We start from the raw sequence: 11,963 nt of genomic DNA, 5'->3' as shown, positions 1-11,963 counted from the left end.
ATATTTCAACTCTTTTACATGATGCTAATCCTTCGTATGTTAGTGTTGGGTGTGGGAGTGTCTCCTCTACTATAATGGCCCACACAGGCATGTGCGTACGGTAAAACTGTGTGTATATGTGTGTGCATGTGTATGCGAGTGTCTGTCCGTCACTGAACGTGTCATTTACTAAAAAGTTTGCAATGCGTCTGTAAGCTGATCTCAAACTGGCGCGGTGAATTTAGGTCATGAAACATTTTGACATTTCTCGTTCTCGCCCTGAGGACACTTTTAATCAACTCACGCAAATCCGAATCCCCGACAGCCGAGAGTTGATTGGTGTAAAATACGCCGTTGTCCGCGGCGTCGCGAGAGCCGACAACTCGCGAGTCTGGGTTACTCGTAAGAGAAAGCTCGCGAGGACTCAGTGTGCGATAGACCACGACAGAGGGAGGAAATCGCGCAGCCGTCCTCAGCGTTGTGTGTTGTGTTGGCGCTTCATCTACTCCTAGTTCGAGTTAGATTTAGGAATATTAATTACATTTTTAGTGTGTAGAAAGAAGTTAACCAAGTGTCGTGAGGGAATTTGCGAAGGATCGTTGGAAAATTGTTAGATTTTGAGGCAGTTTTGCCCTTAGTGTTGGCCTGGCCCTAGACTCCACCGCCCGTCCGAATACTTGAGTGGGGGCCATTGGCACCGATTTCGGATTCGGTACTGTATGACCGAAGGGGTGTATCGACGTGCTTTTAAGTGATCTCTGCACAAGCCCAAACGCTGCAACAGAGCTATCAACACCTTGGATCATAATTTGTGCCAGTTTTCGTAGATAAGGTGAAGGGGTACAAGTGTGCGGCGTCCGAATCGGTGTGTGACTTGGACCGGTACGAATTGGGGTCTACTTGCGGCCACGGCTTTGGCTTCTAACTTCGAGACCAGGTGAGTGTCGTTAACTGTATAGACCTACCGTTATTCTGACGTAAGGAGCCCAGACCGCCATTACGAGGTATGTCATTTTCCATTCTTCCTCGTCCGACCTTTATGGCCACTTGACGGCATGCTAGAAAGGTGTTAAGCAGGACTAGTTGTGTAGGGGAAAGCCCGCAGGATTCGCATTCACCCCTTCGATTCGTCACAAATTTAACCGATTGCTCAACTTATCACAACTAATAATGCATTTACAAAGAAGGGAGGACGTGAGTCAAAAATAGTGATAAACCATAAGAAGCAGAAAGACGAGAGAAGTATTTCCGTCGCCCAGAGAAAAAGAAAAAGGTAAGTTGACTGCCACCATGAGCAAGTAGCGGCGAGGTCACGTGACTCGATAGTATTTCACCTGCACTAGAACACGCCGGAGGAGTCGCCGCACCGCCTTGTTGATGTGATGTGTGTGGTCGTGGCCGGCGGTTCCTCTCTCGGGGATCCGTGTTCGCTATTTGGGATTATGTGCATCTTTCTTTTCTCGAGCAAATACTGTCTTGCGGAAAGGTTTGACCCGACTGCTGTCAGTTATTTTGAGGGCTGGCCAAGTGTGTCATTAGTTCATAACAAAGCAGTTGTTCAAGGTGTCAGAACTATATCAGTACACACATGTAGGCACTCGCGTGCGCGCACACACAATGCGTTTTTGTATACGTGTGTTTACATTTGCACTCACACATATACATTATATGTGTGTGTGTGTGTGTGTGTGTGTGTGTGTGTGTGTGTGTGTGTGTGTGTGTGAGAGAGAGAGAGAGAGAGAGAGAGAGAGAGAGAGAGAGAGAGAGAGAGAGAGAGAGAGAGAGAGAGAGAGAGAGAGAGAGAGAGAGAGAGAGAGAGAGAGAGAGAGAGCGAGAGAGAAAGAGAGAGAGAGTAAATGCATTCACAGTATGAACACACATATACACATTCTTATATAAACACAATACATAAATACATATAAATTAAATCAAACACGTGTCTAATACAGACACACTCACTCATTCACTCACTCACTCACTCACTCACTCACTCACTCACTCACTCACTCACTCACTTACTCACTCACTCACTCACTCACTCACTCACTCACTCACTCACTCACTCACTCACACACTCACACACTCACTCACTCACTCACACACACACACATATTTATATATACATATATACAGATTATATATATGTATGTATGTATGTATTTATATATATGTATATATGTGTGCATATATGTATAGGTATATGTACATATATATGTATATATATATGCATATATATATATGTGTGTGTGTGTGTGTGTGTGTGTGTGTGTGTGTGTGTGTGTGTGTGTGTGTGTGTGTGTGTGCGTGCGTGCGCGCGCGCGTATTTATAACCCAATATACGTAGTTCGAAGCCTTTGCTTGTAAATAATCTGAAGGTGTATGCAGGGATAGCATATCTAGATCATGCGCATACGCATGCGCGGACACTAGCCCCCACAGTTGTTTTGCCACAAAGAAATAAGTGAATATGAAGATATGAAATATTACGTGGACAAATAAAAATAGATAGAGAAGTTAGGCGATTGTAAATGTCGAGAGAAGAAAAAAGGTACAAAACGTAGAGAAAAGCAAAGGGAAGAACCGAAAGGGATAGCCGAAAACTAGGAAGGTCGTTAGAGATTGAAAAAAGGCAAAGGGGAAATGAAGGAGAACGAGGGTTATGAGACAGACAGACAGAAAGGCACAGACACCGAGAGATGGTCCTTTTCCGGTGGGCCCGAATCATGCAAGCAGTAACGCGCGCGAACACTAGTGTTTGCACGAGACGCAAGATTAACTGACGGGCATTGGATGTGGTATAAAAAGCGAGATTTCGGTCGTTGAAAAGTTGTTGATTTTATTTTCGTGCGCAAATTGACAGCATGAAGAAAACGGAAATAGGTTTAGATAAAAGAGATAGATGGAGACAGAGAGGAAGAGACAGACAGAGAGACCAACACACAAAATCTGAGAATGATATCCGTGTGGCAAAGAAAAAAGACAGATGTATAATGAGTGATGAATGAATGGATGAAGGAACAGGCCAAGGGGCGGGTATCCGCGGTAGGCTGGAAGACCGCGTTTGTTGCGTGGGATGTTAAATGTTTATTTATGGATCTCTTTATGCAAGAGTCAAAGGGACGAGAGAGATTGAAGGGAAACTTCAGTTGCCGTTATATCCTAGCCATTAGCATCATCACTTTATTATCAATCACCATTACGTGGAGATCAGAGCGGAATTGATCACACCGCCCATTTACTGGTATCTGGTATCGACGCCTCCTCCCCCCCCCCCCCCCCCACACACACACACCTAGTGAGCACCTGACCTCCTTGCCACAGCTCTAAGACGTAATAAATGAAGTGTGGAATGCCAAAGACAAATTATTTACCGACTCTGTTGGGGCGCCTGTATTTTATGACTGTTTCCCGGCGCGGACAGTTTAATAACATTTGTCCGTTTTGTATTTTATACGCCGCAGGGTTATCTGTTGAGCTTGCTAGATACTTGTTTATAAGCATTGGGAGCAGTAATTGTAGTGCGGATATTTATGTTGGTCTGTGTGTCTTTTAAGATTAATTTTGTTGTTCTTTTTGCCATTTTGTTGTAATTTTGTTGTTCTCATATGATAATGATGATGATGATAATGATTGTAATAACTATAATATTGTTATTAATATTAATATTACATTAATACTAATAATTTTAGTTATTATTTTTATTTCTAGAGCTGATATCCTGTGATGTTCGCGGAGCATAACTGCAATACAATTGAAAGATGACAGCAAAATTAACTCAACTTAACCGTAGTCTTTATAATAGAAGTGACAGGCATTGTGGCAATCAACGCAAGCAATGTATGCAGTAAATTCAAGCAAGGCACCACGAAAATCGCAGGCTGTTCCGAAGGGGCAGCGCGAGGCCTCTTTGCTGTAGATGACGTCAATGTTGCGCGTACAAGGTGGCACAGGGCGTACCCACACGGCTTGGAGGAGGGCGGTTTGTTGGCACTGGCACTCGGATCGTGAATATAAACGGAGATACATTGAGTAAACGCCACTGAAGTCGATACAAGTAGCCCCGCTTAGTGTCGGTTTCCGTAGGCCTACATGTGACAAAACGGACGCGTTTTATGTTACACGATGGGGTAGATGAAGTTATTTAGCGAGATGTTTATGTTTGCAAGGATCGCTGCGTTGCGCTGTGTGTCCGCTGCCTTGTATTGTATTGGAGAGTTGCCTAATGTTTTTTGAGGTGAGAGCAGCGGACCGGAAAGTAGACAGGGGATCATTGGGTTACGGGGACGTGAGTGGAAAGGCTGATTCCTCCGAACGATGGATAGTGGAAATGTATATTGGCGGATTGGGCGAAGACGCAGAATTTCACATGATGTTCGTCCTTTTTCCAAATATCATCGACCTCTCCTTTTCTCCTCTCGGATGGGAGTTGCCATAATAATCCGTTGATAAGGATATAACGAATAATGATAATGATGAGGCCTGACGGAAATCGCGAGGACCCGAGGCCGTGGGTGCGACGCTTCACTGAGTATCATTCGCTCGTCATGAATCAAGGTAGTGAATACTATGGGGACGGTAAAGGGTGATTGGGGGGGGGGGGAAGGTGAATTGCGCGCGCACCTGTTGTAACGATCATGACTCCATGAAGGGCCGTGCATGGATCTTTTCATGAGGGATCTCGAGGTTCCTGATTGGTTCTGTAATTAAGGGTTACTTTTTTCACTAAGAATATAATAGTTCAGAAACTATCGACTTCCTCGCTTTCGTATTCCGGGTCTTAGGCGGTGGTCGTCGTTCGTTATAAGGTGTCTCGTCACGTTCCCCGCCGTTCATTCAGCAAGATCTCGTCAGTGTATTTCCTCCGAGAGAATGTCTTGCAGAGGGCAATTCTTCCCTCGATCTTCGGGTTTATTTTCCCCCCTCTTCGGTTTTCTTTTTTTCTTGATTTATTCTCGGGTTGTAAGAGGAGCTCCCCCCCCCCTCCCTCCCCCCCTTCCGAAGCACAAGTACAATCTAAAAGGAAATTTGATGTCACTAGCATTGTTGCAGATGGCGCTGCTGGAGGTAGAGTTCGTGTTCCTCACTCGGGTGCGCGCGGTGGCCATTCTGATTCGGTTTTTATTGATATTATTATCATTATTATTGCTATTATCCAAAGCCTTTCGGTACGGACTTTAACGGAAGAACCAGGGAAAGAAAATTTGGTAGTGTGGAATCGCTATTTCATTTTACCTCCTTCTTGTCTATCTATCTGTCTATCCATTTTTCTACATTTCTTGCTTACCATCTCCCTTCCTTCCATCTCCCTCCCACCAATAAATCTTTGTCTATCTGAATATATAAAACTTCACGCAATCTATGACGTGTGATGTATATCCTGAAATTGACAACGTAGTGCCTTACAAAATTATATTTTTAGAATGAATTATAAATTAATTTCTGATGACAATAATAATGATCATAAATATATGATATTATAATCGTGATGATTGTAATATTAGTGATGCTGTTGACAATAAAGATAATGGTAGCATGGCAGTGTCATTTATAACGATGATAATAATGACGACAATAATAATTTAAACAAATATTATAATATCAATGATCACGACATGATTATAATATAAATGATAAAATAATGATGATTATAATAATGATTATGATAATAATAATAATAATAATAATAATAATAATAATAATAATAATAATAATAATAATAATGATAATAATAATTAATACAAATAATTATAATAAAAATGGATAAAAATAATGATAATAAGAATTGATAAAATAATAATAATGATAATAATGATAATAATAATAATAATAATAATATAATTTAATAACGATAATATTGGTTATAGGAAACTAATGATGATTATACAATGATGGTATAAAGATAGCGATAATAATAGCAATGATAAGGCACACATCTCGTTGCCGACGGCCGCGCGAAAGCAAACGCAATCGAATCCGCGGCCTCAACTCGACCGAACTCGACGACGTCTATATACGCTTTCCCTCCCTTCCTTCCTTCTTTCCTTTCGCCCTCGGTTCTTTCCTCCTCCCTCTCTTTCTCCCTCCCTCCTTTTCTCCTTCCCTTTTTTCCCTTCCTCACTTCCTTTCTCCCTTCCTCCTCCCCTTCTCCCTTTCTTCCTCCCGTCGACGACTGGCGGTTGACTCGAAACCAGTCGTCAGAGGATCAGTCGACGTCGCGGCCGCGTAAATTAGCCGACACTTGGGGAACATGGGTCGTGTTTATGTCGATTATCGCCATCACCGAGGTTTATTCCAGTGGCTTGGGTTTGACGAGAGAGGTTATGCGGCCGAGTTCTCTCTCAGCGCTGCCTAATGAACTCGGGTTGCGTGCATGTGTGCTTTTGTGTTGGTGTGTGTATGTGTGCGAAAGGTCTTTGGCGAAGTCTCTTGCTGATTTCCTGGTCGTTTTGCAGAGAAGGCAAAATTACGGTAAGATTGCATCTCACGCGTCTTGATATGAATGGACATATTCCCATATACACCCTTCTTTCTACGCAAACAAACAAAAAAAAAAGTTATCCTAACACGCACGTACACAGTTACTAACAAGCCAATAACGGAAATCGCCTGATCTGACCTGACCTGACACAGGGGCCAGTCGGTGGCTTTCGTTTGAGTCCGAACCTGTGTGCATGTTTGTACTTGTGCTTCCACTTAGGATAGCGTGGATACTTAGGATGCATGTGCTTTCGTGTATTGACTCTTGTGCTCGGAGGAAGGCGTCGTATAGAATGAATGGCTGTACTCGGTAGAATAAGTGCAAGATATACCTCTCCGTGATTGTTACCGCCGTCCCTCTCTTAGGATTCAGTCCCTCACTCGTGATGGGATTATTATCCTAGATTATCCCTGGTATGATCTGTATTATCAGTAGTGCCTCTTATGGCATTATTGTGTCTGTTGTTTTGTTATTGCTGCTGTTATTATTTTTATTGTTATTATTATTATCATTATCATTATTGTTATTATTATTATTATTATTATCATTGTTACCATTATCATTATTATTATTATCATTATTATCATTATCGTTATTATTCTATTATTATTATTATTATTATTATTATTATTATTGTTTTTATTATTGTTATTATCATTACCATTATTATTGTTACTATCATATGTATTTTTGCTAGCAGTAGTAATAGTAGCAGTATTGCTGTTGCTGTTTTGTTAGTATTATAAGTATGATGTAGTTAATGTAATAACAATATGATGTCATTTCTTTTACTATCGCTGTTATCATTATTATTGTTATTAACACTGTCATCATTATCATCATGATAATGGTTATTATTGCTGTTATCAGTTGTTATTGTCATTATCTTCATCGTCAAGTGATACTCATTATTGTGAGCATCGAGTCTTTGTCGTAATTTTCACCATCACCGCGCTATCCCAGTCTTCATAGTATTGAATAAAGATCTCGCGAAGGGATAACGCGGAAGAAAGATAGTTGACCTCTCCCCAGACTCGGCAATACACACCCACACGGGTACACATATACATACACAGAGCTATCATAGTTTAACTTGGTGGTGGTCAGCGGGGTGAATGATTATTCTCATTGTCATTCTAGAAATCATATTTTTTTCCCAAATTACATATACTTAGCGGTATCGCTTCGCAGAATACCTTGCGTTTACAAGTGAAGGAGGAAGTGGATTGGATGTGGCATCATCAAAGACAGCCATCAGAGCGGTGGCACCCACACCTGGCTTGGCACTCTGCATCACTGACTCAGAGCGACATCTCTCTTTTATGGGAGGGCAGAAAGTGGTTCTAAGTCATTTCTCCCGCATAAGACCTCGGGCGCAGAAATTCCTGTGGAAATAACTGTAGGTGCGCGTGTGACCCCGCAGGATACCCCCATGCCGGCGTGGGCCCTAGCGCGGCACGGGGGGGGAGGCTCGCAGGGCGCTAGAGTGCCGCTTCCCGGTCGTGTTGCCGTGTGGGTTGGAGGGCGACCTCGTTGCAGAGGGCGGAGGTTGCGAGAAATGGGATGTTAGCGGGGTAAAGCTGGCTGCGCGATGCCCCCAGGGCCTCCGTCTGGGCCCGAACCCCGACCTCGCTAGAACGAACAAGGCAGAACACCTGCTCGTGTTGCTCCTGCTCGGGACAGCCAACGGGTGTGGGACGTGTCCCCGGACGTAGAACTACGCCTTCTTTCGTGCCCGCGTTTCCTGGGGTCTTCAGAAACACCGGGGCCACTTGGAGAAGTCCTGAGAGCCACAGGAAAGGAAGACGAGAAAAAAGCAGGTGCCTAACGCAGACGGGCATTTACTTCCCTCTCGACTACAGCGTCGGAACTCTCTCTCTCTCCCCACGTCCGTACCCAGCAACTCATATTATTTTTAATTCGCCGATGCGTAAGGTCGAGCGAGCAGAGGATGGAGGCGTAGGCGGAGAGAATGGCGGGAGGAAGGCAAAGAGGGTTCGCGGGATACGTAATAAATACCCGAGACGTATTTCTCTCCTTGGTGTTGGTGCGGTTGTGATGACGTTTTTTTAATCGGTTCTTTGCTGGTGCGAGGGATCACGAGGCATTGAGTAATGGGCATAACAAAACGGGGACGAGGTAGGAGAACCGGGAGGAGGGGGAGAGAAGATAATTGGTAATAAAAGAGAAGGGTTAGGGTAAGGTTAAGGGTAAGGGGCCGGTCTGTCTTCGATCGGGATTGTGTGTGAATCATGGTTTTCAAAAATCATGTATTGAATGATAAGGAGGGGAAACAGGAAGAAATGAGACGCCTATGGTTGCGGAAGATTAATTGACGAGTACACTCTCTCCCTCTCTCTCCCTCTCCCCCTCTGTTTCTTTCTTTCTTTCTTTCTCTCTCTCTCTCTCTCTCTCTCTCTCTCTCTCTCTCTCTCTCTCTCTCTCTCTCTCTCTCTCTCTCTCTCCCTCTCTCTCTCTCTCTCTCTCTCTCTCTCTCTCTCTCTCTCTCTCTCTCTCTCTCTCTCTCTCTCTCTCTCTCTCCCCCCCTCTCTCTCTCTCTCTCTCTCTCTCTCTCTCTCTCTCTCTCTCTCTCTCTCTCTCTCTCTCTCTCTCTCTCTCTCTCTCTGTCACTAACTCATTTCTCTCTGATATGTACCAGTATACATCTACGTGCACGCTCCTCGCCACGGATGATCTGCTATCAAGGACATCTTATTTTATGCAGTTGCATCCGTCCTAATGAGTAAATATCACCTTCGCCAGGCTTTGAGTTCTAAGCGCATCAAAGGCGAGCGCGCATTTTGATAGCAGCGCCGATAATAACATTGAAAAGATAATTATCGGGAGTCCAATCGGGGTTCAATATGCATATGAGATCCATTTCATTTTCCCCGCATAATCGATTTCCCTAATGGACATTTTAGTGGCGTATTGAAATCATCATTCGTCGGCCTCGTTGCCAGGCTGGTTCCAGGGAGAATGACCAACCCCATTTTCCTTAATTTTTCTGGCCAAATGCTCCTTGATTCTATAAGTTCGAGGGGTTGTTATTGAAGTGTATTTCGCTGTTAAAACCTAATCGCTAATATTTCTGTCTAGAGGATGCGTGGTACTGGGCTGCCCCTCCTTAAGGTCGTCTGGATGACGTGGACGTAAAGTGCTTTTGCTGATTATAAAACCTTTTGGGAAATATTACCAAACATTGACTGACCAGTGGTTTGGATAATAAGATGATAATGATAATGATAATAAAAATGCTGTTGAGACTCGTGTGTACACACACACACACACACACACACACACACACACACACACACACACACACACACACACACACACACACACACACACACACACACAAACACACACAAACACACACAAACACACACATACATACATACATACACACAGACACACACACACACACACACACACACACACACACACACACACACACACACACACACACACACACACACACGAACTCACACTTACACTTAAACCCAAACTCATACTCACACACACTCATACTCATATTAATATTCATACTCATATTTATAAATATAAATATAAACACACACACGTGTGTGTGTGCGTGTGCGTGCGCGTGCTTATGTGCGTGTGTGCATGTACGTGTGTGCGTGCATTTTTTACCTTTGCAACTATATATTTTCCAAATTCATATAAAGAAAAATATAGACATCGCCTTGCTATCCGCATAATCATTACAATATTTGGCGCATTAGGAAGAACTTGCTCCAATCATTCACTTTCTCTGACACAAGCAATGAAAGTGACTGGCGCAGAACTGGCTTGAAATCATCAAATTGTTTCCCGCATGTGTGTTTATGTGTACATGCCTGGATGCGTGCGTGAGTGTGCGTACGTGTTTGTATATGGACGCACGTTCATATACAAATACGCCGTGTACAGTATGTAGCATTTCATGACTGTGTTGTGTACAGTTTTAAATGGTATGTGGCCTCTAGCCCATGTGCTTAGAATTAGGCCATTCAACTAAACGATCATGGATTACACAGCTATATTTCATCCTGGATGGAAATTACGTTCTGGCCAGTGCGTCACCTAGGCTAATATGATAGCAAAGAACTTCGTTACAATGAAAAAGGGTAATTTTAGATTTGGACATACTAGAAACGAAGTATTGTGTCTCTCCGGAGGGCGCCAGCCTGTGAAAGTGCCAGTGTCCATATGCGAGACGGAGGACGGGGTGGCAACAGGATTTCGCCGCAGTCTCTTATTTAATGGGCAAATGCAGTCGTCTCGCTTGTTTATTTACGGCGCTAACTTCGAAAATGCAAGTAATGAGAATGCCGATAGTAATAGGACTGTGGGCGAGAATTGCCTCTTGTAATTAGTAGTTGTATCATTGGAAAGATGAATACGGCCACGACCGTAATGGTGACGGTTGCTAAAATAATATTAATGGCAGAGGTGAGGGTGTTAATTGAATTAATGATTGCAATGAAGGGAGGATAATTGTGTAAATATGCATGATTGTTATTGACTCTGTAAATATTGATGAATTGGATATGAAGGTGTTACCATGGAAGTATTGAATATGGGATCAGTAATAGTATAACGTCCGTAATGATAAAGGTAGTATTGGTAATACAATTACAGGCAATGATAATGACAATGAATATTTAACAAATAGTCATACAATTATGATAGCAGTAGTAATGCAGTTAATACCAGTTTTTGTTTATCATTGAAAACTGTTACAAGAATCATAACCGTATCATCAGCAATAGTTTGTAATTGGGTAATATCAGAAGAACCGACGATTATGATAATGACAGTAAAGCCAGCAATGGTGATTAGTAATAATAACAAGGTGAACGATAAGACCACCGCAATAGCCGCGCCAACAGAACCGTGCTTCAGATACGCAAGGTTACTCCTAGGACTGCAAAGTCAATTGTTTTAACGGTCGCAGTATCCGTTGTTTACCAAGAGCTGGAGCAGTCTGGGCTGCAGGCCGGTTAATTGGGACATCTCACGCACCTGCACCGGCCGGTGCCTGTCGCGCTGGCGGTAAACAACGGTACACTATAACCGCTTACTGTCAACAACGGGAAACTGTGACCGCAGACTGCAGAGAACTGGGCAGTGTAACCAGCGATTATAAGGGAGGAGAAAAATAGACCTCCCACCGTAACCACACAGCCTGTAAAAGAGGACACTGTAACCCCACCTGTAATGAACTGTGGACTGGAGGTGACCTCTGGTAGCAAACAACGGGAAAACATAACGGCGAGAGAATTCAGACCGCCCCCCCCCCCCTTAGAACCACCTATTAATTAGCAGAGGCGTAGCTTGGCCATTCGTAGGCCATTCATTTCTCTTTTTAAAAAATTTTTCATTTTGGTTATTCCGTTTGGCGTACACGGCGTATTTCACTATATATACTAACACTGTTATACTACATTCCGTTAATATCTGTCCGCGAACGGGGCTGACGAGGTTTTTAAAAGAGGAAAAC

General features: G+C 43.2%; 1 protein-coding gene across 5 annotated transcripts in view; it reads left to right on the top strand.

Annotated features, from left to right (window-relative positions):
• Positions 1–417: 417 nt before the first annotated feature.
• The window catches only part of LOC125042979 (ecdysone receptor-like), a 302,029-nt gene continuing 290,483 nt past the window's right edge, over positions 418–11,963 (top strand). For all 5 annotated transcript variants that reach the window (XM_047638848.1, XM_047638849.1, XM_047638850.1 and 2 more), the window contains exon 1: positions 418–916. The gene's annotated coding sequence lies outside the window, so the exon portion shown is untranslated. The remainder of the gene's footprint in view (positions 917–11,963) is intronic.

The sequence above is a fragment of the Penaeus chinensis genome, chromosome 33 (assembly GCF_019202785.1).
Source record: "Penaeus chinensis breed Huanghai No. 1 chromosome 33, ASM1920278v2, whole genome shotgun sequence".
NCBI classification, from domain to species: Eukaryota; Metazoa; Arthropoda; class Malacostraca; order Decapoda; family Penaeidae; genus Penaeus; species Penaeus chinensis.
The sequence above is the reverse complement of the archived record's forward strand: the minus strand, read 5'-3'. Positions and strand labels throughout refer to the sequence as shown.